At 43.6% G+C, this 14,711-nt stretch overlaps 1 protein-coding gene across 12 annotated transcripts in view; it reads right to left on the reverse strand.

Moving 5' to 3' along the window:
- Positions 1 to 14,711, reverse strand: part of WIPF1 (WAS/WASL interacting protein family member 1) — a 100,116-nt gene that overhangs the window by 53,726 nt on the left and 31,679 nt on the right. For 6 of the 12 annotated variants that reach the window (XM_073305908.1, XM_073305909.1, XM_073305906.1 and 3 more), the window contains 4 exons: positions 11,463 to 11,615; positions 8,044 to 8,142; positions 4,948 to 5,056; positions 1,454 to 1,569 (listed from right to left, as the gene is read on the reverse strand). The exons of 1 other annotated variant lie outside the window; for it this stretch is intronic. The gene's annotated coding sequence lies outside the window, so the exon portion shown is untranslated. The remainder of the gene's footprint in view (positions 1 to 1,453; positions 1,570 to 4,947; positions 5,057 to 8,043; positions 8,143 to 11,462; positions 11,616 to 14,711) is intronic. 5 more of the 12 variants (XM_073305910.1, XM_073305912.1, XM_073305907.1 and 2 more) reach the window with 3 other exon arrangements.

Genomic DNA, 14,711 nt, shown 5'->3' on the forward strand with positions numbered 1-14,711 from the left:
TGACCACCCTTGTGGCTTCCCTTTGCTTCTCTGTCAGAAAGTCATTTTTTTCTGCGGGGAAGCAAAGAAATTTGCGGGGGACATAAATTCCGCACATGCGCCAAGTTGCAGAATTCCCCCAGGAGTAATTAAATGTGCCTGACTGTTGTGCTAATTAAGTCCACCAGCTATTGGTTAGACAGCCATCATATCATTTCCAACAATAGAATAAAAAACAGTCATGATATGCAGCATGTCATAACAACAACAAAAATCTCATTTAAAAATCTAAAGGTAGAAGTAAGACTTCTCTTATAGACATCACACTCTACAAAGGAAAGCTGCAAGGGAATTAAGTAGAAATGGGCCCGCTGAGACCCTGGATCCCCAAACTTTGGCAATTTCAGATTCTAACTTTGTAGTTCTAAGTTATTTTTAACAAACATCTTATTCTACTAAAACTAAACGGATGACTAGTTGTGTGGGATGGCCAAAGTGAACAACTGGATTGTAAGTCTGTACAAAAGCATGTTGTGTGCATCTAGCCATCCATTTTAACTCACTTTCAGGCCTCTCTCTTAATATGACACATTAAGTCAGAGACAGGCAGACAGAGAGCTAGCTGTGGTTAATCATTTCCTGTATGATTAATTTCCAAACAGAGAAAGAGGAAGGAACAAACAACAAACTGTAGAAAATAATATGGCACTTAAGAGGGGAAAAAAATGAAGTCACCAGTCAAAACCGTTGATTGTCCCTCTCAAGACTTTCCTTATTCTGTGAAAAGGAGCCTAATTTCCAAAGTAGCACTGATTTGGGACTGTTAAAATCCCCAACGGTTTTTGCTAATGACAGAGGAAAGGAACACAAAAAGTGCTGTGTTAGAGGAAAGCGGGTAATATGAGCCACAACTTTGATAATGTCGCTACCTTCAGGCAGAGCAAGCCTCAGAGTTACAACATCACAATTAAAACACAACTCAGAACTAGAGTGGGTCAGAAAACGGGCTTTCCTCACCATGGATAACGTCCATGCACGTGGGAAAAAAAGATTCATTTTCATCTCAATTTTCCATGGGAAACTGAGATTTGTTCAGCAAAAATTCAACTATAGAAATGCTGCTGTGGTGCTTCATGTCCCCGCTCTCCTCTGTTGACCAGAGACCCTGGTCAAACTCCAGCTCCCACACAATGCATCAGTGACCCTTCCTGGTGAGAGAGCTGCACCATAAAAGTGCATCCTTGAAGATGCAGTCTGGCCAGGGGGCCTGGCATACAGAGGAGAATGGGGACAGCTGCCATGAGGGCAGCATATCCAAATTGAAATATTTCAGCCTTCAGGCCAAAAAAAAAAAAATGGTTTGGGGGCAAAATATAAAATAAAATAATCTTCCATGGAAAACATGGCAGCTCAGTAAAGGGAAAGTGATAGTTTACCCTCAATAACTTTGTACATATGAACAAAGTTTATGTACCTTTAAAAGGAAGGCCTGGGGTCTAGCATTAGTCTGTCCCGCTCCTGCTGCAAGGCATACCAGACTCGTAGTCCGGAAGAACACTGGAGCATTAAAGGCTTTCACAGCAAATTATCCTGGAAAAGAGAGGAGAGGAAAAAAAATATTACTAACCTGCACTACAGGGAAAGCTGGGGAAGGAACAAGAGATGTAGACATTTCGCCTTTTAAAAGGCCTTGTAAAGAACTGGATAGCTACAGAAAGGGAAGTTACCATAGACACAAGAGACACAGGGAAATTCTGGGGAGAAGACAGTTCCAGAAAGGGGAAGTTCATTTATTCTGGGACTTTTGGACTTTATTTGAAAGCAGAGGCAGTTCCCAAAGAGGGGTGGTATTGTCTGGCTGGAGACCTGATCCCAAACACGCCACCGCCTCTGTAAAATTCCAGTATCACTGAAAGGCTAAGGAAGCAGTCTGAGCCAACGAAGTAAGAGAGGGATTGACACTCATACTGAGCATCTGCTTTCATTTCTGGGACCCAACTCAGAGCTCCCCTTCTCTCACCCCTGTGCAGAGAACCAAACAAGGCCTATACATCTATACACTTAAGGCCTCAAAACAGGGCTTAATGTGATTTAAATGGCACACAGGTCTTGTGTAGCCCTTTTGCATGGGAGTGAATTTCACCCTTACAAAACAGAACAATTCAGTACTGACCAGGGTAGCCCGTTTCACACAACATTGGAGCTTTTACAGGCATCCAAAAGTAGGGAGTAGGAAAGCAGGCTACTAGAGATCTTTAACAACAGTGTGTGGGGAAGTCTTCGGAAATATGCGAATGCAAAACCAATGTCAAGGTAAGTGTTTTTCCAGACCCAGTCAGACTGCAGAGAGACATGTTCATTTCTTTCAGAGTCACAGCTTAAATTTTGAACATGACAACATTTTAATCCATGTTTTAATCCTTTTCCTCTTGCAAACAGCAGCATGAACTGAGACACATAGAAACCACAAGTATTTGATGGTTCATGGACAAGCATAAAAAAAGAAAAACAAAACACAATAGGAAATAAAACTCAAAACTTTTGTTCTTGAAAAAAAATGCAAGAATGGGTAGGATGTGTCTACATTCTTATGTGTAGGGCGAGGTAGATTAGATATCTGTTCAAATAATCTAGGCATGCTATGGAGTCCAAACTCACCCTTCCTGGATGTTTATCCTCTAATAAACCCCCTCCCCCCAACAATAAGATAACGTTCAGCTCATACTGGCCCCCGAGCATGATTGCTCTTAAGGCTCCTCTCAGATCTTCTCCTAGAGAATTAGACCCATTTCTTTTATAACTGTTGAGCCAGCAGAACCCAGTGAACTCTTTCTGGTAACACTAACCCTAATTATCCTGCTGAAAAATTCCTTACCCTCTCCAAATCTCTCAAAAATTTCAATGTACTTAGTAACAAATCACGCACAGGACCCCAGAACAGATCCAATAAAACAAAGTACATTAGTTCAGAAGAAAGTAAAGGCAAAACAAAATTGCATGTAAAGAACCAGTATGAGAGCAGATATGTGCCGAGTGATAGCTGTCACCAACACAGTAACATTTTATTGGTCCACAACAGTTGTTCCCCACCAGCCCGAGGCAACCAAGAATTCCATCGTGGAAATCCAGGAGAGTTGTGTATGTGGAAAATTCCAACTAAGTAAGATTGCCATGGTACCAGAACATTATAATCCAAGTACTTTACAAGTCTGTGATGTGGAAGTCCATATCAGTCAATTTTCTGGAGTATGGGGAGACAATGAATTGATATGTAGATAGCTAAAATTGTATTTCATGTTCTAAAGTACAGAGATATACATAGGGCCTGATCCTGCAAAGTGGTAAGCACCCATAACTCCCTGAAAGCAGTGATGTAGGGTCTAATCCAACTCTCAGAGGCAATGGATAGACTCCCATTGACTTTAGTGGCAGTTTGCTCAGGCTCATGGCATGTTTAGGATATTGAAGCTGGGGCTCAAAATGTTTGGGATCAGGTGCGCAAAGATAACTGTGTTGAGTCACTAAATTGTGATTGTGCACACAGATTGTTGATAAGGCATCAAGCTATACATCTGCATGCACAAACACTATACTAAATTAGGGGAATATACTAACCAGCATCCACTACTACTCCTTATTAGTAAAGGTATGTCTTGTGCTCCCTCGGTGCTGGTTGTCTTGCTGGGGAGGAAAGGTGATGGTTGGGGGCCACACTCACAATCTGCTCAAATATAACCTCTGTCCCGTTCAGCACAGCTGGCACCTTGCCTCTTGGGGTTGGGGAGAGCAACCTGCAACACGTGCTGCCAGTTGCATGGAAGGGCTGGGGCCAGATGAAGAACTTCCTGTGACTTTTCCTCTGTGCTCCTGCACACAAGTAGTGATGATTTGGGCTTGTGAACTGATGTCATACTAAGCGAAGACATGTTTTGGGCATATGCCTGCATTTCTCATGCTCCCAGATATCCACAGACTTCAAAAGGCAAAAACTACTAAATATAAATAACTGATAGAAACCAAATACAAGTTTATAAACAATGCAAAATTTCAGTTAAAAATAAAGCTTTACCTATTGAAGTGCAAATTAGTCCAAATTACACTATTAATGTTTGCATGCTGAAAGCTTTTTTTGTTTGTTTGTTTGTTTTTAAATGGCATTTTATCAAGTGCCCTCCTTCCAAAAGAGCCTCTAAAAATAAAGTATGCCCTTGGGTAATTCTCTGGCCCACATTTATTTTTATAGAAGGAGTCAGAGGTCTGTATGTCATAGATGCTTGTGCACATGTGCATGTAGATTGAATAACTGTATGTGCACAGAGACGAGAGACAATATATCCCTGTGCATGAGCAGTTAAAGTAACTGTGCTTACACATTTTTGCCTGGTTGAACTAAGTCTCTGCCCTCTAAAGTTTAGCCTCATCTGGATTTTACCTTTAATTTTACAGCACATTTTTAAATTTGGAGATGCCACTACAGTTTCAGTAAATATTTTAGAACGTCCAACAAATTAAACAAATTTTCAGAAGCGGTTTTAAACCTAAAATTAAAGAGAGAGGGAAAAAAGAGGAAGTTCCCATGCAAAAGGCATCTAAAATAAATTGAGGATCTGCTTTAATCAACTAGAGCAGAATTAAGCCTCAAACTGTCCACAGCTGACCCTGCGGTTCTTCGGTACTACGCTTGGAGGTGTGATCACACATACAATGTGAACTGCAATACTAAAAAAACCCCAAACAAACAAGCAAACACCCTGAACAACCCCACAGGGTGACTCAAATGCAAGGGTTTAATCTCAACTCTAAATATCCTGACCTAGATTTTTTGTTTTTGTTTGAAGGGGTTGGTTTTAAAAACTGGACTCTGAACTCTACTAAAATTTAATTTGCTTCGTCACCTAATTCCATAGCAATATCAGCAAATGAGATATAATTTTAAGCCACGAAAAGAAAAAAAAATCAAGAGTTTACCAGCTATGTTCTTTCACCATCAGCTGGCTTGCCTGACATTTGTCCAGCAGGAACTTCTGCTGTAAGCTTTTTCAGAGAAATGCATGAAGGAAGCAATATGCCGATGATGCTGTTAAAAAAAAAATCCATCAAACAAAAATACAGTTCCAAAATATCAGTAGGTGGCTCAAGCCAAACAAATGGTTCAGCTAACTCCAATTTAAATAGGTCTAGCATCACAACTGGTGTTTTTAAATATTGGTCAAAAATCCATATTACATACATCCAATTTACTTAAAAAAAGTCCAAACAGCTTTTCACTATTAAAATGTAGCTTTTATCCCATGTATTTCATTACCTATATTATCTCATTGTCTTAATAAACATCTGGCAAACAGCTTAATAAATAAAAATAGAAGACCAGATCCTCAGCTGATTTGAATTGGCATAGCTCCATCGAAGTCAATGGACTTACACAGATTTACATTACCTGAGGATCTGGTCCAAAGTCTTCAGTTACAGAAGCTATAATAAAATTACAAGGGCTATCAGTTTAAACTTCAGGGGACAAGTAGATTATTAGCTGGGGTCAGGAGAAATTCTCTCCCCCAGGTATAACACTGAACAGCTGAATGCATTATAGGTTTTTATGCCTTGTTCTGAATATCTGGCACTTGCCACTGTCAGAGGTAGGATTCTGGAGGAGAAAGACTATTCCAGAGTGGCAATATTTTATATGGAGTAATTATATAGGGTGCAATCCACAAACATACTTAGGTGGCCAAGTCCTGTTTTTAGGCACCACTGTGATCCACAAAATTCCCACTCGGCTGCCATCTTACCCTGTAGGTGCCTAAAGGTGCTCAGTGCCTATATTTTTGCAGTGACATCTCTTTGGTGCCTATGTTTCTGCCCTTGAGCACGCACACTCTGTGTCCCTCTATGACTGAATGCCTGTCTCCTTCCTAAGCTCCACAGTGATTCACAAACCAAGGGAGATAAGTGTTTGGCCAGCTCGGTTGCATGTGGGGGCGTGTCACAGGCAGGGGCTGCTCTACCAATTTTGCTGCCCCAAGCAGTCACTGCTGAATTGCTGCCACTGTCGAAAGCCACAGTAGTGGGAAGATCGGCAGAGCTGCTGCCAAATTGCCGCCGTGGGACATGAACTGCCGCCCCAAGCACCTCCTTCGAAAGCTGGTGCCTGGAGCCAACCCTGGTCACAGGGTGTGGCTCTCCCGCTTTCTTCCCCGTGGAAACTGCATGAACTCCAGGAGTTGTGCCTTCACCCTGTCCTTTTTCTTTTAAGTTCCCTCCATCATTTCCACAACAATCCCTGTGCCATAGTCTATTTACAGCGCCAGCAGCACCTTCTGGCCCTTCCCCAGGACCTGAGAGAAACAGAGTTCTCCCTCCCTTGAGCCTTCATGTTACTAAGCTCAACTAGCCCTGTTCCCCTCTTGCTCCCCTCTCGGCACTTCCCTCCTGCCTCTTTATCAACCTGGGGTGGAGGAGGTAATTGGCTCCTTATTCCATCCATCCAGATTGTCTAATTACCCTTGTCAGTTTTCTCAAGGGGAACTGATTAACATCTAAGTGATCAGAGTGCAGGCTCACTGGTTCACTCCCTGCACTGTCAGTCACAGGGTCCACTCTGGCATGTGTGCTCAGAGGATGCCTACTGGATTGGGCCCCCTCAGGTGAGTTCACACAAATGGACAGAGGAGCCAGATAAGCTGCTTTAGTCTAGAGGATAAGGTACTCAGCTAGGATGTGGGAGGCCATTGGTTCAACTCCCCCATCCTTCTGAAGGGAAGGAGAGATTTGAACAGGGATCTGCCATGTCTCAGGTGAGTGCCTTGACCACTGGGCTATTCTAATGTGTGTATCCCTAAATCTCTCCCTCATTTAGATAATTAAATATTAACTGGGCCAGAGAGAGTTAGAATGACTCTATAGCCTAGTGCATGAACACCTAGCTTTCCACCGTTCAAGGACTGCAAGCAGAGATAGGCACCTTCCTGCAGCCCCAGTTCAGGCATCTATCTCTGAGTGGGGACAGGGCTCAGCTCAGCTCATGCCCCCTCTCCCATTGATTAGCTTAGGTGGCTCCCCAGCTAGCATGCTGGTTTTGTGGATCACAGTCTAAAGTGCCTCTCTCCCCCCATTCATTGTACAGGAGCCTGAGCATCTAACTCCGGCATTGTCAATCACAGTGTTGTTCCATGATTTTCTAGGCACCTGAAAGTTAGGCTCTGCAAAGCTCAGCATCACAATGGCTAAGTCCCTTTGTGGATCTAGGCCCCAGTCGATAAACCCAGGAAGCATGGGTGTGCCCTCCATGTCTACATGTTGTTCTGCAGACAATGCACGTCAGGTAAAATGAACAGCTTTGTGGGGGCCTGCAGAAGCCCCAGTGGTAGCCCTGTAAAAGCATGCAGTATTGCAGGTGGAATGGCTGAATGGGGGTTCCTCCATACCCTGTGCACTGTGAAGGGTGTGCCACACCAGCCACAAGCCATTGGAACAGATTAGGGATGGGACCACTGGATTTGTGATTACATAGATCCAGTGGCTCTATCCAGAAATTCCTACACAGGAGACTCAGAAGGGTAAGTTTCAGAGTAACAGCCGTGTTAGTCTGTATTTGCCTCCAAAATACCTCCAAGTGACTGCTATTCCAGCCTATCTGATGGAATAGCAGCTGGAAGCCCACGGATTCACCTCTAATGCACTGAATAAGGACACTACAGCTTAGGGGCTCTCAACAGTTTTCTTTCTGAGCCCCTCTCACAACATGCTATAAAAACTCCACGGCCCATCTGTGCAACAATAACTGGTTTTCTGCATATAAAAGCCAGGGCTCGCATTAGGGGGTAGCAAACAGGGCAACTGCCTGGGGCCCCATGCTGCAGGTGCCCCCACAAAGCTACATTGCTTAGGCTTTGGCTTCAGCCCTGGGTGGCAGGGCTCAGGGCCCTGGACTTCAGCCTCATGCGCTGGGACTTCAGCTTTGTGCCCGGGGCCCTAGTGAGTCTAATGCTGGCCTTGCTTGGCGGCCCCCCTGAAACTTGTTCGCGGCCCCGCAGAGGACCCCAAACCTCTGCATTCAGTACTTGCATTTGATATTTTATCCTTATGCAGGTAGTTTAGCCATCAATGCTCGTTTGCTGTTCCCATCACCCAATATTTCCTTCCAGGCCATTCTGGAAAATAACCCTGAGTAATAGAAAACATTCAGTCTTGTATGTAGTATTTCCAGGGCTGCTCTTTGGAAAAAAAGAAATATCACATCATAAGGCACTTGGAAAAGAGAGGTGAACTTTTTAAACACATTTTTCATAAATGTTTTATAAATTGATTCATACAGTAAAGTCTCATTAATGCAAATATACTTTGTTCTTCACTGGCTTAATTTCCACTTAGCTTTTAATAGTGTAAATATGATCAAAATATATTTTATTTCACTCATGGAAGTTCAGATTCAACAAAACTTCAACTTGGCAAGGCTGGGCAAGCCCATAATTATGTATTTTCTGGGTCTTGCTCAAAAATGTAAGTGGGCGGAGCACTGTATTTACTGAATTTGGCCCCAAGAGAGATGAGAGAAGATTAAAATACAGAGCCCAGTTTTTAAAATGTGGGCACGTTAATGGGATGGCTGAACTTGGCATTTGGCCAATGAAATTCGCACATAGTTACAGAAATGCTCACTTTAAGTTGACAATTAATGCAGCTGCATAAACACCACAAATTTGGACAGCCTATTAAGCCACCCCCATTTAATCTAACAATTTTACTGTCCCTTTAGAAGTCCCATAATTAAAGTAGGTTTCTAAACACTGCATTTATGAAATAAAAAGACACACCAGAAAGATGTTCCTCCCCTTATTGCTGCAGCAGATAACCAAGTAGAGTCTCTGTTTTCCATCAGTTTTATGCGGTACTTTTAAATTTTTCATTAAACAAGTAATTCCTCTTCAGTTCATAGCAGTGCTAACATTAGGTGGAAGTTAAGTCACACTGTCAACTCGATTTGCCAGATTAAAGCCCCCATTCTGCGTATGGAGAGGAACCGTATTCTATTCCTGCTGTGTGTGTGTGTGTCTGAAATCTACAGAACTCCATCATTTTCTTCCAGAAACATTTAGCACATTCACCTATAGATCCACACCAAATTTTTTGAACTTGGGCACCTAAATTTAAACAAACTCATAGTTTTAAGGCACTGCTTTCAAAGGTTTGTCTTGGAGAGAGCTTCAGTACAGTTCTCTTCTGTCACATAATACAGCATTGCTGGCCCAGCAGAGGGATTTATTACAGAACCCAGAACACTTGCAGCATCAGTCAGCCTGCCCATCTGAACCTTTTCACAGCAGATATAAGGTGGTCAGCCAGTTTTAAATTAGATGAGTTGGGTGCCATTGACAAACACATGAGCATAGGCAAGCAGGGGGCCCACATGTTGGGGCATCAAATATACTACTTAAGGCACAGCAAGAACGTCAAGAGAGACTTTCCCATGCTGAGGTTACAGAAGTGCACCTTTACGGCTCCAGTTCATAGCACGGTTCATTTCAGAAATGTTTTATGCAAGCTGCAGAAAACTAAGTATTTGACTAGTGAATGAGGATTGTTGGAAGCTGCAAAGAATGATGAATTATAGACCTCCATGAATTGATAGCCCTACAACATGCTGGGAGGGGATGGTCAACACACAATTCTGCCAGACCAAAGGAGGAAACAAGATCCAGCATCAAGGCTCACCAAGTGTGTAAATTTTGGGTTTATCAGCTTGAGCATCCCACATGATCTCAGCTGCTGGTCTAAAACATGGAAAGAGGTGGTTTCTCAGAAATGCAGGACCCAACTATAAGGATATGTTTATACTGCAGCTGGGGCGAGCATCGTAGCCTAGGCCAATAAACTTGTGCTAACAGGGTTTGAGCTAGCTAGGGTTACCCTATTTGAATATTCAAAAAAGAGGACACTCCATGGGAGGGTATTTGCTCATGCCCCCCAGCCCTGCCCCAACTCCACCCCCTCCCCGCCCCATTGGACCCCACCCGCTGCTGGCTCCCTCACCGCTCGCCTCTTCACCCTCCCCGTCTGCCACTTGCCTCCTTGCCCGCCCGCCCGCCAGCCACTGGCCCCCCCTCGCTCACCTACTCTCCCCCCTCCACCCACTGCTGGCTCACCACTCGCCTCTTCACCCCACCCCAGTCGCCTACTCAGCCATGCTGCCACAGGTCCCTCTGCCTCCTAGGATCAGGGCAGCCGAGGAATCTCCACGTGCTGCACCCGCCACAAGCACAAGCTCCGTGCCAGAGCTGCGGAGCGGGGCTTGCAGGCGCCGGCAGCGTGCAAAGAGCCCTCCGCCCTGACCCTAAGAGCCAGAGGGACCTGCCAGAGGGCGAGGTGGGGAGTCCCAGTGGTGCTTACCTGGGGCGGCTCCTGGGAAGCATCCGGCAGGTCCCTCTGGTTCCTCCTAGGGTCGGGTCGGGGGGGGTGGGGGAGGGCTCTCTACTGGTGCCTGCAAGCTCCACCCCCCCAGCTCTGATTGGGCAGGAGGGAGCCGGTGCAGCACACGGAGACCCCCCTCCACCTCTGTGCCTAGGGGCCACCCACACTGCATGCTCCTGCTGGAGGTCGGCACCAGGAGCTGCCCCAGGACTTTGGTGCGCGCGGTGAGGTGAGCGGTCCCAGATATTGGGACAAAAGGCATCCCCGACCGATGTGGCAAAATCCCAGACGTTTTAGATATCTAAAAATTCCTCCCAGACAGTGATTTAAGAACTAAAAAGCCGGACATGTCTAGGAAAATATGGACAAATGGTAACCCTAGAGCTAGTACATTAAAAGTAGTGATGTGGTCATTCCAGCTTTGGCTCCTAAGCCTAAGAGGTCAGGTGGACTTCACAGCCCACGCTTCTGTCTGAGCTGGAACATCCGCATTGCTATTTTTAGCATGCTAGCTTGAGCCCTGCTAGCACAAGTCTGTATACCCAGGCTAAAAGAAAAGGAGTACTCGTGACACCTTAGAGACTAACAAATTTATTACCCAGGCTAGGAGACTCACTCCCAGCTGCAGCGTAGACACTCTGAAAGGTTCACTAAATCAGTCAATTTCACAAGCTGAGTGAGAAATAAAGTGGAATATATGAAAATTCATTTAGTGCTCCTGAGCACCACTAATTTCTGCATGGTTGAGGAGGCACTTTCATTACAGATTTACTCTGTAATTTTGCACACTCTGAAGGACACAGAATCGCAGCACACATGAATTCACATGTTCTCAGGCATTCAGAATAGCTGAAGGAAGTCCTCCTTTGAGCTAAAGTATCTCAAGTGTGTTCTCAGAGCCCAAAGAGAAGCTCAGTAAAACTTCCAGATGAGAAATTAGGTTTAAAAATAATTGTTCAAGATCAGTGAAATTCATCGGCAGTGGTTGTACAATGGAGAGGGAGCTCCGTCTACTACACATAAGCACAATACACTCTGCTCCAGACAGCAAGCCAGTTAAACTATCTGATGCCCACCTTGCTGCAATCCTGAAGGTTTCAACTGCTCAGTCACGGAGGCCAAACATCAACAAACCGACAGAACTGAAGCGATGCCAGGTGTCTGGCAAACACTGAAAACTCTCTGGCAGGTGACGAATTGTATAAAGTTGTATGGCAGTTTTATTATTTCTAAGAAATTTGAAATAAAAAATACAATATAAACGTTTTCTTTTCTGAATCTAATCGAATCTTTTCTTTTCTAATCTTCAGTGACATTATTGGCCCGCTGGGAGGATTTGAGGACTGGCCCTAAGGTAACTTGAGTTTGAGTCCCCTAATTTAAGGTCTCTGACACTTTCGGTGGCATTTCCGGCCACCAGGCACACTGAGCCCTTGTCTCCTGGGGCCTCCTCCAATCATCTATTTATAATTTTGCACATTTTGAAGGAGACAGAACCCCAGCACACATGAAGCCACATGCAAACTCACCTATATATACACACTGTAGTACATTATATATACCTATATATACACACATCCGATGAAGTGAGCTGTAGCTCACGAAAGCTCATGCTCAAATAAATTGGTTAGTCTCTAAGGTGCCACAAGTACTCCTTTTCTATATACACACTGTAATACATTATATACTCTTAAATGCACATTTCAGTACCTGTGCAAAGTACTTACTATGCTCAAGGAAGAGGTGTTACAAATAGTGAGGGAAACAATTGAATTTCGTGACCAGTGTTTAACATCTCAATCATTACTAACACATTGAAGTTCAACAGCATAAAGAAATATCCCCTCGCAACAAGAGAAAGTGATTTACAGATTGACTGTGGCATGTTTTGTGTTGTAGTCCCTAAATTGGAGGAACTCAAGGAATGGCAGCTAGTCTTCCCTTCAGTTTCCTCTTTATAACGGGAATGGCAAGCAGCAGCACGGTGTTGGGTCCCAGATTTGCTCAGCACGTTTAAAATGTATAGTTTAAAACCTGTGCAGATTAACTCTGGTTAAACCATGATTGACTGGACAGCATGGACAAAGATAAATTGGGTTTAATTTAAATGGGTTTGGAAATGGAGTTTAGAATATGTGGACTGAAGCCCAGTTCCTCAAATCTCTGAATTAGATACAGGTATAGAAATGAAGAACCACCTCAAACCTGAGCCCCCAAACCTTCAAGTGGGATGGAGGAACCCCAGACCCATCTCTAGCTTTGTGTCTAGGTCAACTCTATAACTAGCAGGGGGCTTTTGTGGTCCTTTGTTCAGTCATGAAAGCATTATTCTCAAGAGAGCAAATGTTACCCTAACACTGCAGCCCAGGATGGTGATCTTGCAAGAGACAGAAAGACCTTGCAAGATTTGGACTTTGCAATTATTGAATTCGTCAAGGTGCTTTTAATCAACCAGAGTGACTCACAGGCTGTGTCTACATTAGCTTTTCTTTCACCTTCAGATTTCCTGCTATTGCTACCACTAGTGTAGCTTCATTAGTGTAATGTAGGCAAGGTGCTGTTCATCTAATCCTGTTTAGAGCAGCAATGGTGAGAAATTATAGAGGGGAAAAGGACCACAATGGACAAAGCCAGTGGAAGGTGAAAAAGATTCCATCCACTTACACCACAGCACTTCATGCCACCTATGTTCCTCATTAACTTGTTATTCTTTAGGAAGCTCTATTTACAACAAAACAAACTGGTTTTACACAGCCAGAAATTCAGTGTAAATATTAGTTCTTAGTGTCTGGGTCCTGGCTCAGGGCATAGAATTAACTGCTGCCTCTGGCTTGCAATTTCTAGGCCTGCTTTGTTACCTTGCTATGAACATCTGTGTATAGCAGAGACCTAGAGTTAACCCTTTGGGTGCTGGTGATGGATAGTACCTCCATACTCTGTCACAATGCATAACACAACAAACCCAATGCATCTGATGACTTCAAACTAGGAGAGTCAAATCTTCAGGAGGAACCTAGCAATAACATGTCAGTTACACTTTCTGAAATGTTTTAGCATTGAATATACTATTGTACCATACATTTGAAAGTTCTCATTGCCTTTCTAGTAATATAAAGTTTGCTGTTTCCCCACACTTTAAAAATAAATCCATCAGCTTTCATTAGTAGCTGGAGCAATGTCAAAGTAAGCTGTCAATACAGAGACTCTGAAATTAGCCATACACTGTGAAGTTGGAATAGGACCAGTGTAAGACAATGCATCAGTGTTACTCCTCCCTCATACAGCACTAAACTTTCCGTTACAGCACACATCGCCACTAATTCGGGAGAAATGCAAGTGTTCTTATAAAAACATTCAGTTTCCTGAACGCACGAGTTTGGACATATTGACAGTATTGACCTGGTATTTCATAATAAATAGCTGCAGCCATACAAACTTACAGATGTGCTCTCTTTTCTAGCTCTTTCCAAGAACTTGTTCATCATCTCTGCCCTTGAGACAGTGACTTTCCTGCCAAGGTAAAGCAGAAAGTCTGCTAAAGGCCTGTGTTTGATGGGTCTTATAAACACAGGCATGCAACATGACCATGGAGAATAAAAATCCCAATCACTGACAAAATCTTAAGTCTTTGCCATTGGATGTTTTTCTAAAAGATCTGCTCTAGGAATTATTTTGGAGATGTTCTCTGGCCTGCGCTACACAGGTGGTCAGACTAGGTGATCACAGTGGTACCTTCTGATCTTGGAAACTATGAAGGCATCCCAAATCAAGGAAAGATGCAGCACTAGAGGGGGGGGGATGGCACCCTTTTGATAGCAGCGTGGCTCAACAGGGAATCCTACTAAATCCCTGCCACTTTTTCAGCAAAAGGGTGAATTCTGCCACTGATGGCACAAAAGGAAGAAATACATAAAATTTCACTTTTGTCCATATTTGTGGATCCCTGGAATAATGCCAAGCTCCCACTAGCACCTACTCAAAATGAATTTGAAAACAGACACTTACTGATTGTTGTATTTATTGGTAAAGACCCATGGAAAGAATGCATCACCTTTACATCAAGCTAAGTTAGCCAACCAGCTGTGAATCTGTAGAGAGTTTATAGACACGGCACAATTCGATCATCTAGTCCTCTGACCTCCTGCATATCATAGTCCATTAAACTGCACCTCCATCAAGCCTTCTACCACAGAAGCATTAACTGGAGAAGGTGGTTTTTCTTTGGTAAAAAAGCCCAGTCCAATCTTAAGATGTAGCTTCATAGTACAGCTATAGTTATGGATCCAAATATGCAAACTTGCAAAATAATTGTTTATACAAATTCA

This window comes from Lepidochelys kempii, chromosome 11 (genome assembly GCF_965140265.1).
Source record: "Lepidochelys kempii isolate rLepKem1 chromosome 11, rLepKem1.hap2, whole genome shotgun sequence".
Taxonomy (NCBI): Eukaryota; Metazoa; Chordata; order Testudines; family Cheloniidae; genus Lepidochelys; species Lepidochelys kempii.